The following is a 17,363-nucleotide window of genomic DNA, read 5'->3' as shown; positions in this document are numbered from 1 at the left end:
GTTGAACATTTAGGACTTTACAGATTAACACCAGCCCCATTATTGCACCTGGAAGCTTGTATTTTGCATGGTAGTGCCACCAAACTGCAAGTAGCACTCCTGGCAGAGGCACGTTTAGTTGTAGCTCATTTGCTTATTCTTATTTCACTTGCTATTGTTTGATAAGTAAAAGAGGGGCTTGGGAGGAGGAGGAGGAGGAGGAAGGCCAGAGTGCTGGAGAGGCATCATTACAGAAATGTAGATGAGGAACATTTGACTTGAATAAAGCATAGATGTGTGTACAATATTGTATGCACACAATTATGTGAAATACTGCATGCCTCAGCTAGACTGACCTAAAATTCTACAGCATTCTACCCATACATTCTGTGATGGTCCACTCCAGCAGACTGGAACTTCTGTGGTGGTTTTAGGGAATTTTTTAAAAAAAGAATGATGATTTTCTAAATTAAATGTGAAAAATACAATCACGGAGGTGTGCCCTCTGCTAGTTAATATGACAATACATTCATTTTATTTTACTGTACCCATCTTTTTGATTTCCAGTGTTGCAGAATTGTGTGTTGAAATTGCATAACTGCATTATAGAATTTGTCAGGGACAAGTTGAATTTTTTTGATCAGCACAAGTGCCAGCAAGGAAATTGTGATTTTCAAAAGTTTCTCAGCAAAACTTGAATGGAATTTCATGGGACAAAAAAAGAAATTCTCTAGCCATAGGTCTCTCCCTCCTACCCACTTCAGAGGCCTGCTACAAACAATGGAGGTATTATATATATATATATATATAAAAATAAAAAGTCACAAGAATCTTTTATAATGGCAACTTGAATATAGGTATCATATTCCTATACTACCAGCTCCCCCTATACTAAAAATTATCTGAATGTTAAAATAACCAGAAGGAAATTAATATTGACATAGAAATTGGCATGATTCATTTTCAAAGTTGCTCCCTTATTGAAGATGCAGTTCACAGCTTTGAAATTTTGTTCCAGGCTGCCTGCAGGCTCAGTAACAGTAATACTGGACTCTTACACAGTGCTTTTCATTAGTAGATCTCAAAGAGCTTTACACAGGAGATAGTGTCACCAGCCCCGTGTTTTAGATAGAGAAACTGAGGCACACAGAAATTGAACCCAAGTCTCCTGAGTCCCAGCCTCATTCTCTATCCAATAGGCGATACTGCCCTTCGTATTACTCAGATGGACAGGACGGCATCAGTTTACACTTAGCTGATATTTTCTTTGCAAGACTAGAACTTAAGAGGTTTTTTAAATGAAAGTTTAAATCCTGCTGCACAGCTCTGGAGCAAAAGGTGGAATCTGCAGCAAATGAGTATATAGGGCCTGCTTATGTTTGGTGCAATTTAGTTTCTTCCGTGGCTGAATATATCAAATGGATGACAAGGAAATATTTTCTGTTTTTCACATTGTATCAAACAATGTCACTCTACTTGCTTGGAAAGATTTTTCTTTTCTTTTCTTTTCTTAATAAAGAAGTGAATTTAATGCTTGCAAAAGGTGCTGAATTGTCAGCCTTGAAAAATGCCTGAAGCTGGTTTATCATCAGAATAAATGAAGCATTACTGCAGACTAACCCCACCCTGCCTTGTTCGTGTGTTCCACCACTAAATTGACAGGATCACCTCAGAACACCCAGAAGAGAATCTTTTTTGCTCCACACCTGTCCCTGTGGATTTATAAAGAGCAACAGTTAAGAGCTCCAAAGACAGTCCCTTGTAGTCACAACCAGAATGACAGTGCCTAAGACAGAAAGCCTAAATCAGGGGTTCTCAAACTGGGGGTCGGGACCCTCAGGGGGTCGTAAGGTTATTACATGGGGGTCGTGAGCTGTCAGCCTCCACCCCAAACCCCGTTTTGCCTCCAGCATTTATAACAGTGTTAAATATATTAAAAAGTGTTTTTAATTTATAAAGGGGGGGGGCGCACTCAGAGGCTTGCTATGTGAAAAGGGTCCCCAGAAAAACGTTTGAGAACCATTGGCCTAAATGGTGATGTGCAGGGGTTAAGCTGGATAATGGGAGGATCATTTCCTCAGGGCTCCATTATGGATGAAGGAATCCAGAGGAAGGGGGTGGGGGGCTAGGTTGTCTAAGATGACAAAAACGAATATGTAAAACCATTAGAGGCAGGATTTGAGAGAAGTGACAAATTTAGGGTGACCAGATGTTCCGATTTTATAGGGACAGTCCCGATTTTGGGGTCTTTTTCTTATATAGGCGCCTATTACCCCCCACCGCCATCCCGATTTTTCACACTTGCTGTCTGCTCACCCTAGACAAATTGTTCCATTTTAGCACTAGCACCAGGTGGTGGCTGCATGGAGTGGCACTGTCCTATGGGGAGGGATTATGCCATAGGGAGACACAATCTGTCCCAAGTGATATGGTGTGCAGGGACCTGCACTGGCAGGACTGTCCCTTAACATGGTTATTTGTATTATCTATTTGTATTCTGGTAGTACCAATCAGGGGTAGCAGCTCTGTGTTCTGTTAGGTGTTGGTGCAGTGGAGAAGCCAGGCCCTGCATCAAAGAGATTTTTCAGTCTAAATAAGCAAGTCAGATTAAGGGTGGAGGGGAAAGGATATAACATACAAGCTGGCTAGTCAGGGTGATGGAGGGGCAAATGTCATGATAAAGGGGCAGGGGGATTCCACTTTAAACATTCGTTTTGTTTTCCTTTTCTAAAGAAATGTGGGCAGAGGATAAATGAAGAGGAGCGTGAGTAAGAAAAAGGAGGAAGAGCTGTGGAAATATTGTAAATGGAGAGAGGGAAGGAGAAATAGGAGGAAAGGATAAATATGGATGGAGGGAAGTTGCTGTGGAGGATCTGTAAGAGTGAGAAGGGGTTGGAGCCGGGAAGGACAAAAAGTGTCCAAAATCAAAACATTCACAAAAGGAGTCTGATGCCATCACCACTGCCTGAAAGTTCCAAAGGTTCTGAATGTTCTTGTGCACCAGCATGTTCTAGGGAGCAGAGTGGAGAAAGGCAGCTGGTCATTACTCCATTTCTCCCTCCTTTGGAGTGCTGTGCAACCCTGGGGGCTCATCAAGGGAGCTGGCTCTGGGTTCCCCAAAGAGCAGGCCCTGACATTGTAGCTGGCCCCTATGTGAGCCATGCATCGAGCAGAGGGTTCCTTTCACCCTTCCACATTGCATCTGTGTAAGGGGCAGCTACTATCTGGCCTTGTATTTGACTGACAAGGATCTGAGCTCAGCTCAGGCATAATGACACCAGATTTATGCTCCATGTTTACACTGGGATGTAACTGATCAGTTTTCTGCTAACATCTATCCATTCAATTATATAGAAATTATATATTCTAGTAGGCGTAACTGGTCTGTAAGCCATATGCAGTTCTTCCAGTATTGCATAACATTATTAAATTATTTTATCTGACTTTAATGGTTTCTAGGAACTGTACAGACAAGCCTGAAAAATGAAAATGTACTGATATAAATCAGTACTCATGGAACATTTTGCATATCACCATTGCTTTTTCATAACTCATACATGTAAGACCATGCTGTATTCCAAATATATGATTCTCACTTCATATCCAACCACCATAGCACATCCAGCTAGAGAGGAGCTCAAGCCACAGGACCCACTTGTAACAGATCTCAAGCACCCCAAAGTAGAGGGGGTTTTGGATCTGAAGTTCTTCTTCAGCCCTGTAGATAGCAGCCCATTAAAAGAATGTACATTTCCAGCACCCCAGAATTCCTGAGTGTAGAGATCTGGGGTTTTGGTTGGATAACAGAGTATGCTCTCCCTATGCTGACTACATTTACTTTCATAAAATGACAGAATTGTAATAGGCCTTTTGGCTGGAAATAATACCAGACATACACCTACCTGTTCCTGGTATTATAAAAGTTGTTTTTCCTAGAGGAGCTTGATAAGAAACATTTTATAACTGACTTGGAGGCAAATGGTTACAGCTGACACCTCCTTATTGCTCCAAAGCACAACAGCAAAGTAAACTTATAACCTGAATTAAATGTTAGAATACCCTGCAAACACAATAGAAAATAAACCAAACAGAAAGCCAAAGTTCTTCCTTTGTTACATAACCACTCTCCCACATTAAAGATTGGACAAGAAGCAGAATACTTTCCTTCTTTGCTCCGGTTACTGAAACAGTTCAAACTGCACTCAGATTCAGAATGCAAAGCCTGTTATCACTAGAGTGACCAGATGTCCTGATTTTATAGGGACAGTCCCGATATTTGGGGGATGTGTCTTATATAGGCTCTTATTACCCCCCACTCCCTGTCCCGATTTTTCACACTTGCTGTCTGGTCACCCTAGTTATCACGCACTCAGAAGGCCTTTCACATGCCTAGGAAAGAGCATCTATTTAAAAAAAAAGTTTCCTCCCAGCCCTTTTGCCACCCAAAGAGCCATTTTATCACCAGATGGAGTTTCACACCTTTAGACTATGACAATGCATAGACTGCACAAGTTTATATTATGCGGTAAATTATATATATCTGTCAGTTAAATACAGGTTGCAATTTCAATAGTTTTAATACCTAGTAACAAGAACAAGATATTTTGCACTTCTATAGCATCCTCTATCTACTGTTATCAAATTGCTTTATATATATCAACAAACTAAGCCTTGCAACTTCCCCTTGAGGGAGGGTGTATTATCTGAGAAAACAGGCCTGGCCTTAAACCTATGCCACTTTTCTGGTCATATAGGACCCCATAGTTCAGGTGTGCCTTGCACCCACCCACTGCAGATCAGAACATTGCTCCAGAACAGTTCAACATCTAAGGTGGGAAGAATTCTCCCTCTGTTCCAGGTGATTAAGTGACACTATTGTCTCAGGCTGCAAAGAGGTTCCAGAAGGAAGAACCACTCCCCTCCACAATAAAAAAAATTTGCAGTCTAGATACTTATATGGCCGTCATGATGTCTATCATACCTGAGCAACAAAGCAGGGGGCAGCTGGTTCTGGCTGTTGCAAGTCTCCAAGGTGGTGCTGGGGGCAGGAAATAAAGATAGGGACATTTAGTGGTTAGAGCAGTTTAAAATAGGAGGGGGGGGGGTTCCTAAAGCCCAAAGAAGGAGGAGGATCACTGCTCCTCAAAGCCAGGGTGAGTAAAGGGAGCTGTCCCTTTGCTCTTGGCAGAGGAGGAGGGAGTATCTTCCTTACTTCAGTCCCTAGGGATGTTCCTTCAGTTCAGCTCCACTCCCTGCAGGACACCAATGAGTCACTCCTGATTTATATTGGAGCAAGTGGAGATTCAGGCCCATTGTGCTCTGCATTCAACTGAATGCACAAAACCAAAATGAGTTTCATGCTTCCCCTGCCCCCCACTTCAAGCCTGTCTGTGCTACCTGGGCAGGGGAAGACACCAGCATCATCTCAGTAAGAAAGTGTCGCACATGGACTGGACTTTGCATTGAATTCCTCTGCTCAAGAAAGATTCTTGTTGGCCCTTGAAGTGACGTGTCACACTAGATGGGAGACCTGCAAAGACTGCATTGTTACTGGCTTATAACATCATGCCAGACACCTAGTTTTCTGGGATTCCAGGAAAGAATCCACAGCAGGGACTTTGTCCTCAAGCCCTGCTGGAACTGGCTGCAGCCAAACTAGAGATTGAAGGATGTGCTCTTGGAAGCCATCATCCCTGATCACCGACTCCATGTACTCAAACACCTCAGACAGGGAACAAGAACCAGAGATGACTAAAAACAAATCTCATAAGGGACACTTTCAGCTCCACCAAGAGCCACAGAAGATTAAACTCAAATCACCATGGTAAAAGGAACCAGACTCAGTCAGAGGTCCAATGTAGAGAATCCCACCAGGATGCAGACACTTGCACTTAGGAAGATAAACTGGGTGTGGGGTCTCTGGTCTGTTATTGTAACCAGAAAAGCCATCAGGCTGCAAGATCCCGTTAGAAAAGAGAACTCAAATGCCAACTTTAGAATATATACCATGAAAAACTCTGATTTCTGATGGGGAGAGGGAGGTTGTAGGGTGCAGAAGGGGGTGTCTTTTGGGCATTGGAGATTAAGTAATTAGGTGGCTGTGACGTTGTGCAGTCTGTATGGTTTTATAAAAACTTGATAATAAGTCAATATAATGTAACTGGGATAGTTTTAGAGAAAATACGGTAATAAGTGAATGTAATGTAACGTAACTGGGATATGCTTCATGCAAAAGGTCTCTTGTAAGGTATCATTACAAAGCTTATAATCTACTGAGTGTGATCATCTGATTTGTATAAATGTACCACTCTTGTATCTAAAACTAGAAATATAAAATGTAACTCTGAGGGCCTATTGTAATTATGTAAAGTGTGGGCCATTAATGATGGTTTGGAATCTTGATGACTCCCATTGTCTGCAGATGGCTGTTTACCTGTGAGTCTCCCTCTATATGTGTGTGCTGGCAAGTGAGTAATGAAGTCTTGCAGTGACATGTGATCATGTCACCTGAACTGGAATCCATCTTTAACCTGGTGCTTTTCCAGTGAGGGGGGGTGGAAACCCAGAGGGACAAAGGGTTCCCGCCTTATGCAAAAGATATATAAAGGGGTGGAAGAGAACAGAGAGAGAGAGGAGCCATCATGGAGAATCCCCTAGATAACACCTAAGCTGGAACAAGAGCTGTACCAGGGGAAAGAATTGTGCCCAGGCCTGGAAGGTGTCCAGTCTGAGAAAAACTTACTGAAGCAGCTCTGAGGGTGAGATTATCTGTATTTAGTTTGATTAGGCATAGATTTGCGCATTTTATTTTATTTTGTTTGTGACTTACTTTGTTCTGACTGTTACTACTTTGAACTACTTAAATCCTACTGTCTGTATTTAATAAAATCACTTTTTATTTAGTAATTTACCCAGAGTATATATTAATACCTGGGGGAGCAAACAACTGTGCATATCTCTCTATCTGTGTTATAGAGGGCGAACAATTTATGAGTTTGCCCTGCATAAGCTTTATGCAGGGTAAAACGGATTTATCTGGGTTTAGACCCCATTGGGAGTTGGGCATCTGAGTGCTAAAGACAAGCACACTCCTGTGAGCTGTTTTTAGGTAAACTTGCAGCTTTGGGACAAGTGATTCAGACCCTGGGCCTGTGTTGGAGCCGGACAGGAGTGGCTGGCTCAGCAAGACAGGGTGCTGGAATCCTGAGCTGGCAGGGAAAACAGAAGCAGGGGTAGTCTTGGCACATCGGGTGGCAGCTCCCAAGGGGGTTTCTGTGATCCAACCAGTCACAGTGGCCCTCTGGTGACCTTCCTTGATTGACTGAAGGAAGTTGTTTCTGACCTCCACAGAGACCAGTAAACTATGGATGAAGAATAATTTCTGGCAACTATGAAGACACTGGATAGCTGGAAGTATTAGCTTCTCAGGCAAGTGTACCTCCTGGATTCAGTTCCTTGGGTTCTGCAGTAGCTAGCCTTGATGAAGGAGCAGAATGACAGGCTCATTCACTTGTCACTTGCCTTATAGATTTATCCTCCCAGTGCCACCACCATCCCCACCTCAGCCAGGTACTATAAGGACGTGTAATGGTGGACCATCAGCTCCTACCCAAACAGAGGTCTAGCAACTTAGGAGGGAGGATAAATAGTATCACATGGATTGGGGGTCAGGGGGCTTGAAAAGTCACCTGTTCTTGCAAATTCAAATGAGTTGTTTTTCCTCTTGACTTCTTTCCTTCCAACCCATCTCGCCTAGAGTGAGCTGTATAGAAGGTGCACACCTTGTTTCAGTATTTTCCATCTCTCCACTTCCATCCCAGTTCCTTTTCTTTCTCTTGGTTAATTAAATGCACCTCTTTCTGGCTGCTCTGCTGCATCAGCAGCTGTGCTTATGTGGCTGCAGGCATTCAGAATGGAGGGCAGTGTATTTATAGACTCAGTCCCTCCCACAGGAGTGGTTATGCCACTTACAGGTTGGAGCTGTTCCCTGTTGCAGATAGTCCTGGTCCTGATGATAGGGAGCCTTGGTTAGGGCTGGAGGATAGAAAAGTTGGAAAGATTCAGGCTGCTTGTCAGTTTTTTTGGCTGTCCAAAGCTATTTATTACTTTGTTGCCTATTCATTGTTTTATTTTATATCACTTGCAGTACTTGCATTCAGTAGCCACATTTTTGCAGTACAAACCACACGAGCACTTTGTGATGGAACCACAAATGTGTGTATATTAACCTCTCAACTTTCTGCCACGCTGAGGAGTATGACAGACTGTTTGTGGGTCTGTCTAAAAATGGGTGTACTTATAATCCTTTTCTAGAGATTGATTGCAAGTTGCTTCCTACCCATTAGTTAGGCAAATTGCAAATCTATATGTTAACAATCACAATTTGAAATGAAAGCAATTTCAAAAATCAAATAGAATATACCTACTCTTTTATGCTAAAAAGCCCACAAGGAATAAAATAAGCCACATTTACAGAACTGCATACATGCATGCATTTGCACACATAGGAATGCAAACAATTTTAGTTTACATGCATACCATTGCAATTCCATGTGTACAGGAAATTAATACAAAATAGAGGCAAAAATAAATTTGCATCTTTTGCCCAAATAGTTCTAATAATCTGACCCTTTCACTTCCTTAGTTTTAACAGAAATATATCATGATACACTGATTATGTACATAGTTTTTTCTCAAATGGCTAACAGTGGGAATTCCAAAGAGGTATGCAAATAGGAAGTCAAACCTTGAAGAAAATAGAAGAGCTAACTAACAACTAAAAGGAAAGGACAAGTGAGTGAGGCAACTTGCTTTGCTCTGGCTCTGACGCAGCCTCACTAGATACGCAGTGCTGTCTCCCTTCTATAGAGATTCACTTTCCCAGTTTAAATTAAAAAAAAATCATTTGTTCCCATTTACCCCCTGGATGCTCACCACATTGTGTATTCATTTTTCATCTTCCATTTCTCTATTTTGAAAAATCTTATTTAAGGGAGACCTCGATGTAATTCCTTGGATATTTGAGGGTAATTCTGATTGCCTATTAAAATAACCCACAAACCTAGAGTGATTTTTGTTGTAATAATTTGTCTCTCTCATATATTCCTTTCCTCTACAGAGTCTACAATCCATTCCAGGTATGTAAGGTATAAATGGGACTAGTCACCCAAGTAAGGACTGCTCACATGAAATTCAAACCAGAGGGTTGACTCCAGCACACTCTTATTCGTGTGATTAGTCTTTAGTCAAAGATCTCCATTATAGTTAATGCTGCTACTCACATGAGCAAAGGTTTACAGGTTCAGGTCTCTAGTTTGAACTTAATGTTTTTCCATACAAATAATTTGATTTGCATCCCTCTGTCTCGCTGACACTCTTGGCCTCATTTTTTATATAAAGGACAGAATTATTCTGAAAAAGATTGTCATTTCCCATGAAAGGTATCTGTCAATGCCCCACAGAGATTTATTTTGACTTACCAGATTTGAAGTTTCACTGAAAGACTTATTTCCATGAGACTAGGGTATAACTCAATACGACCCTACTGGGGTGTCGTTCCGAATTTATATCTTCTGCAGTCACCATGGGGGAAAAGGGGTTGAAGCAATGTCATCCATCCAACTAAACTGACAGAATTTAAGTTCTCATTTCTATGGAAAGGGAATATATGCATTTATTTTAAACATCAGTAAAAGCAAATACAAGTTCAATGCTGAAATGGTGACAGTATTGGTATGTCATATGCAATGCAATGTAACCGAGCAGGTGAAAATCCCAATGATCAGTTAATAGCTGATATTGCCAACTAAATATTTACTAAATTAAAATATATAGAAATATGCTGGTGATACCACTGTGATAAATTGTGAAATTATGTGTCAATTTACATGAATCAGGCACCTTAGACTGCTTCACCTGCATTCTTCCAACTCTGTCAGGACTATTTATAATATACAAAGCCTCTAAGCAGCTTTCAAAAGTCTTTCTTTTATAGGCCTGAAAGATTCTAAGATACCAGACCTTAAAATGGTGACTTTGATTTATAGGAAGCTATTTTCAATAATTTGTAGCGGCTGCTAAAATTTATGAGGACTCATTTGTCTTTCTATGCGAGGTACAGTTGGACTCATGCTATTAAGACAATATGGCTTCATAGGTATATGGATATGAAAAATAGGATCAATAAAATTTGTAAAACTAATGAAATTCCAAAATAATTTCTGTAAAATGTTGCTTCTACAGAGGGAGAGAGGAGAGACAGATGAACTCCTGAACAAAATGCTAATAGAGAAGCCAGTAAAGTAAAAAGAGCAGGAAAGTATACAGCCCAGGAAAGTACAGGGTCAAGAGATTACAGAGCAGGAAGGAGTGCTCAGCCATGTCAAAGGCAGCAGAATGTGAATACAGAAATGTCAGACTTGGCCAGGAGTAGGTAATTACTGAATTTGGTGAGAGCTATGTCAGCAGAGCATAGACAGTGAAATTCAAACTGCATGGGGTCAAAGAAAGATGGCAGGAAGGAGCTCAAGGGAGCAGGAGCTGACCATTACCTCTGGAAGCTTAGAAATAAAGGAGAGAGGGTGACAGGGCAGTAGAGAGGCAAGAAGGGATGAGGCAGTAGTTGTGCTATTTTTCGCTTCTCTGCTGCAAATTTTACAGCGGGAAAGGAAACTGAGAAAGGCTGAGGATAAGGACATGCATGAGAAAGGAAGAGAAGGATCGGATAGAGAGGGCATATCTTAAGGTGAGAGGATAGGAGAAAGAAGGGTGTGAAGGAGGAGATAGTTCAAGGTGAAGGAGAGTTCCTGACAGTTACAATTGATTTTTCCTTTGAGAAATATGACATCCTTTGGCAGAAAAAGTAGAAGTGGGGGATAAGCAGAAAATAGTAGGATTAAGAGGTGAGTCAAAGGTAGTGAAGAATTGCCATGGATAAAGGGCATGTGAGCTACTGAGAGAAGAAAAGTAGACCTGTCGAGCATGGGAAGGAGCAGAATTGGGAAAGGAGAAAGTCCCTTAAAAACGTTTCAATCCTCTGGAGACTCTCAGAAGAGCAGGGGGACGATCTGATCAACAAGACAGGGCTATGATTAGTGGGGCAAAGAGGGTGGTGAGAGCTAGAGGAGCAGAGATTTTAAGTGATGAGGAGAGTGATGATGGGTTATAAATAGACAGGAAAGAGATTAGACAGGGTTGGAGTATTGAGAGCAGCTGACAACTCACAGTGGTCAGTAGACAGGAGTTCACAAGGTGTAAGAACAGGGGAAGAGCAAGAGCGGAAGGGGTGATTAAAGAGAACTCTGACAGAAAAGTAAGAAAGAGAGCATTTCAAGGTGAAGACCAAGGTGAGTGGCCAATAGGGTGACTATGAGTCAATACGCTGATTGAGATCAAAACAGGTGGTAAGGGAGAGCAGGTAAGAGACTCTAGAGTAACAAGTATCATTGGTGTGGAAGCTGAGGTTCCCCACGACCATAATGGAGGACTGAGGAGAGAGGAATGGGAGGAATCGAGGGTAGATGTCAAGGAAGGAACAGGAAGGAGAAATGGGAGAATGGCAGAGGATGGCCATACCTTGGAGAGAAAGGCAGGAAGTGTCAGATCGATTTCATGTTACCCTGGAATTTCCCTGTTATTGTTTGGGCAATTATGGTCATACTGTAAAATGTTGAAAGATACAAGTTAACATTAATATTATACATTCCTCCTATACTATTTTGAAAACATTGTAAAAACCTTCTAATAATCAAGGACTACTCTGTCTATAAACCAGACTCAAATTACAGAATGTTATCTGGGATTATGCTGTGTTTATAAACTTGAAAATTTATGGATTACATAAAGCAGCTGTTTAAATATATAATTATTTGTTTCCTTTGCAATACTGCTGCTAGAAAAACATGAAACTATTTGATGAAGCCTGCAAGGTATTTATCATCATTGTTTGTTAACTTCATGCACATCCAGAAAAGGAATTGTACAATAATTGAAAGTGATGGTCATTGCAAAGGCTTTGACACCACACACCTCTTAGCACTGAAGAAATTTAAAAAGCAGGATTTTCAGAGCAAGGCTAAAAGACAGACACTGCTGCACAGAAGGATATTACAAGTTTGCTTTCTATGTATACTAAACTATTAATTTAATTAAAATGTATAATTACATAGTTTTAGAATATCAAATACTATTGTTTAGAATATGTAATGAGATGTGACAAATAAAGGGTGGTGTGTGTGTGGTATTACTCAATTGTTGAATCTTATTCTCATTAATTATGTTCCTAAAGAGCAACTGCTATGTAATTAATGCACAACTAGTTAAATGTAGAGATCCATTTAGTTGGAGTCATTAGTGAATGTTAGTTACAGACTAAGGATTGAATTGTGGCTTTGCCACAAGCCCTGTATAAGGGTTTGCACATAGCACCCTCTGAAATGTGCAGTTCCCATCCCTACTGTGCTCTGGGGAGATGGAGGCGCAAGATGCACCAACAACTACACCTCTACCCTGATATAATGTGACCTGATATAACACGAATTCGGATATAACGCGGTAAAGCAGTGCTCCGGGGGGGCGGGGCTGCGCACTCCAGTGGATCAAAGCAAGTTCGATATAATGCGGTTTCACCTATAACGCGGTAAGATTTTTTGGCTCCCGAGGACAGCGTTATATCGGGGTAGACATGTAATTTGCTGCTGTCTGACACCTGCAGCAAATTATAAAAACCCTATGTTAATCTCCATTGGCTGATGCCTTGCTGCCCCATCTCACTCAAAGGTGAGGACTAGTATGTGACTATTCCTGAATGGTGAAAATCAGGCTTTACAGGCTTTATTGGCTCTAGTGACTCTTGTTCTTTTCAGAATTCCCTAAAGACCAAGAGGAGGAAGAAAGCTAACTGGGCCTTCTGCATAGCTGCTGCTCAGTGCAATCACTACCTCCAAACCATCTGTGGATCCATTACAAAAACAGTATTTAAATGCTACTTTGAGATTCATTCTGTAACATACTCTGATGAAGGGGGGAGAACTGAAACATTGGCATGTGCAGTTTGACACAGCCAGGCAAGCACAGAACTCTGAAATGAGTCACATGGAGTATACATGTTGAGTGAAGCTGGAGTGGTCACATGCATCAGTGATGATCTTCAAAGACGATCTCTAGGAAGCACCGACATGATGAGCTAAAGGAGCCTCTCTGTGCAGGCCCCAGCAACCACCACAACTCTTGGTCTTGGGAAGCTCTCTGAAGCCTCCAGATCTCTTAGAGTTCAGAGACAAAGGGGGCAGAAAGGGAGTAGCTTCACTTTCCCTCCCTCATTTCAGTCCATTAGCACCTCATTTCTCTCCAGTGCCTCCCCAGAAAACAAAACAAACATTACATAATTATAAATTTCTAAAGGACATTTGTAGTTTTATACATAACAAGTTAATACTGATCTGTAAGATGGAGATGCAGCAAAGTTTCAAAATGGCCACTTTAGGGCTGCAGCTGCTTGGCTCTGCCTTTTTTTTTTTTTTAAACCGCCAAACCCAGAAAGACATACTGGAGAAAAAAGTTCCTATAAGAAGTTAAATTCAATGGGAAAGAATAGGGACTAGGCTAAAGAAGTGGCTGTTTGTGGTGACACCACTATTGGCCATATTTTAGTAAGTGTCTCTACTATTTGTTTGCTCACTTTCATGATCTGTTGCCTTCATGTTAGACTATAAGCTCTCCAGGCAAAGACTGTGTATTGTGTGTGTCTGGATGGCACTTCGCGCACTTTAAAACATTAAGACCAGAGACTCTGGATCAATAAGACTGGAGATGGTCTGTGGAGAATTCTCCAGAGTTCTTTGCCAGTAAAAAGCTAGCAGAAACAGTTCTACCATCCCCGACCACAAGAGGAAAGATGGGGCATGAGCAGGAGAAGGAGAAGAGAAAGTGTAGTAAAACAGCACTGCCATGCCTTGATCCTGCACTGATATAGAGTCCTCAGTTTATGCTGGGACCAGACAGACCTGAGTCAGGGAGCTTCAGTTGGTTCCTTGCAGCCTCCCTCTCCACTGAGAAGACCTCAAATATAGTGGAGAATCAAGGCCTTCTTCAGTCCCACACAATCCTTGGCCTCTATGCTCAGACTGCCAGTGGTTTTCAGGAAGTAGACCAGTGGTTCTCAAACTTTTGTACTGGTGACCCCTTTCAAATAGCAAGCCTCTGAGTGCGACGCCCCTTATAAATTAAAAACACTTTTAAATATATTTAACATATTATAAATGCTGGATTCAAAGCAGGGTTTGGGGTGGAGGTTAACAGCTCGCGACCCCCGATGTAATAACCTCATGACCCCCTCAGGGGTCCCAACCCCCAGTTTTAGAACCCCTGAAGTAGACAGACTTCTAGCATTTCACACGAAACAAAACTATGAGTTACTACCAGCTTGGTCTGTTTGAACCAATGACCTAGAGGTGAAAGGCTCTTTGCCACTTCTATATACCAAAATCCAAAGCCATCATGTACATTAAATTGTGTCCTTTCAGCTCCATTGAGAATTACATTGCATGCATATGTGGGAGAAGGAGACAGGGCATTGCGATGGTCATTATGGCAGAACTGAGGTAGTGGATAATGGACAAAATTAAGGGACAAAATCAGAGATGTAGGCTTGAGAAGAATAATGAGAGGCCTTGAAGATACTAACAAGTTGACAGTGTAGTCAGCAAAATTGGTCAGGAAATCTCATGAGAACAGCCTTTCCTTTGACATTTCTGTTACTTCCTGCTTCCAGTCAGGCCAGAAATAGCATGAGGACAGGCTCTCTCTCGGTATTTCAGCTGTTTGGCTTCCAATCTAATCATGGTCACAACAAGGAAGAGTAAAAATTCAAAAAACAGCATAATGTTTTAGAACTTAAAAAGGATTCAGAACCCCTCATATTTTGGGCCAAAGTTTTGAGTTTATTTTATCCAGACTAGTTTATCCAGCCCTAATATAAATGATTGGACCAAGTTAAAGTTTAGATCTGGAATTAAACTCTTCTAAATTTTGGACATGCTTGAATAGAGGGTTTTGGTTCAACCAATAGAGAGACAACCATAAAGTTTGAATCTGTATCAACTTCCTCAAAGCTTGGGGTGACTGGAACTGGATTTTAGGTTTGGACCCATCTCAATCCAATAAATACACAAAGTGAGTAAAAACATGACTGTTTTGTAGATTTGGCCAAAACTCAGGAAGACAACACTTATGATTATGCAAACGTAAGACATATGCTTCCATCTGGAGATGGAGATAAATATCTGTTACTTCTGTTCTGCCTCTACAAATTATGGGTAAAAATGAAATCAAATCAAATAAACCTCAAGTTATCAAAAAAGAGTAACTTAGTGGCCTACATGTGTACCTCTGTACTTTCATTGATATGTAAAGCAGACTGTTAGTGGGATGCTGCTCACCCCTTGCAGCCACCCTCCTGCTGGACGGATGCATGCCTGCACTCTCTAGGTTTGGGCTGCTTACAGTGACCCCTGTTGGCAGTTAACTCTTCTCAAGTAAGTTTTAAATGACTTATCACTCCAGCTAAGTCGCACACAGACTGTATGTGTGAAACAAAACAGACCCCTTCTGCAGTACACACTCTGACTGGGCCTACCACAGTACTCTTGTTGGTAATGTTTTCACCTGCAGCTCTCCCTGGGCTCAGGTCCTCAATCAGTCCAACAAGGCCTATCACTGTACCCTGGTTCAAACAGTCTTTCAGCCCCTTCTGGGCTCTCTCTCATTTGAGTAGAGCAGTGCCCTCAAGGCTTCCTCCCTGAAGACTCTTTACTCAGTAGCAAGCCTCACTGCCCCAGCTCTCCAGTTGGACCACTAGTTCAGTTCAATCCCCTTCCAGGGGGTATTAAAGTTCAGTACATACTGACCCCTTTTGGGTCTTCAGCCCCTTCCCTGGGCCTATGTAATCTCCTTTCTTCAGGGCTTTGGCCCAGAGGTGATGCGTCAGGTGGGCATCAAGGTCAAGTGCCCCCCCCAGGAGCCAGCCCAAGCAGGGAGGGGAAGGACGGGACCAGAGTCAGAGTGGAAGGGGTAGGGTCTCTTCTGGCCGCTGGGACACTGCCCAGCACCTGACTGCGGGGGGCTGCCTGGGAGAGCACCTGACTGCGGGGGGCTGCCTCCTGCCCAGGCTCAGCTTCCAGGGATAGTGACCGAGAAATCAGAGCCCCCCCCTGCCCCTCAGCATGCCCAGCCCCTGTGCCCAGAAGCTGAGCCCGAGCAGGGAATGGGCTGCCGCTGCCACCCCTTCCCGGGCAGGCTCTCTCCCAGGCAGCTAGCTATGCTGCACAGAGCAGCTCCATTCCACTTCCCGGCTAGACCTGCCTGATAGAAAGAACAGCTGAATGTGCCAGAGGGAAGCTGGCGCAGCGGGAGGATAGAGCCCCTCCCCCCCACTGATAATGGGGTGTTGAGAGTGCAGGGGCCCCAGATTGGATAGGGAGGAGACACATGGAGAGATCATGTGTCCTCCCCTTTAGCTTGTCCTTCCCCCCCTCTCCCCCCGTATGGGGAGGCACCAGTTGTCTATGTTTTGGCCACTCTGCCTGTGGCTGGTGGAGGGGGACCTAGGTCCACCCACTATTCCAGGCTCCAACCCAGGGACCCTATAAATAGCAACCACATGTGCATCCCTTTTAACTCTGTACTACTGTCCCCGGGCCACTTTCCTGTAGCCCATTCACCTTTATCTCAGGACCAAAGACTTTCTTGCATTCTTGCAGTCAGCCAGGAGCACCTTCCTTGCTCCCCTTGTCCCTGCCAGCAGCCACTCTGTCCAACCCTGCAACCAGGACACCACCTTTGGCTCCAGCCAGTAACTGACTCTGTTCTGTCCAGCCTCCCCCTTTTATATGCGTCGGCTGGGCTCTGATTGGCTGCTTCCTCTGCAGCCATTCTAGGCAGCCTGAAGGACTCACCTACACTGCTCCTTTTCTGGAGTTGGGCAGGACCATGAGGCCTCTAGCAAAGGGCTATGAGCCTAGTACACCACATCACACACATCTAAGTAGCAGTTTGATATTCTAAATACAGGATTTAGATGCCTTGTTTAGCTTTCTAAGGTGGAAAATGCGCAGAATGTTTTTATCATCATTCAGGTCGGGAGAATAAATTTTGAAAGATGTCTATAAATAATCCTTAGCCCTTCTATAGTGCCTTCTATAGTAAAAGTGCCATGCAAACGTCAACTATTCTTCATCAAACCACAGTGAAGTAAGTATGTTTTATTATTCCATTTTAAAAATAGGGAAGTCAAGAAAGAGTGAGGAGATGATTTGCTTGAGGCCAAGGAAGGAGTCAGTGGTAGAATCAGGGTTAGCATTCAGGTCCTCCGGTCTCTTATCCATGCA

The sequence above is a fragment of the Terrapene carolina genome, unplaced genomic scaffold, assembly GCF_002925995.2.
Source record: "Terrapene carolina triunguis isolate 2854851 unplaced genomic scaffold, T_m_triunguis-2.0 Scaffold113, whole genome shotgun sequence".
NCBI classification, from domain to species: domain Eukaryota; kingdom Metazoa; phylum Chordata; order Testudines; family Emydidae; genus Terrapene; species Terrapene triunguis.
Note: the sequence above shows the minus strand (reverse complement) of the source record.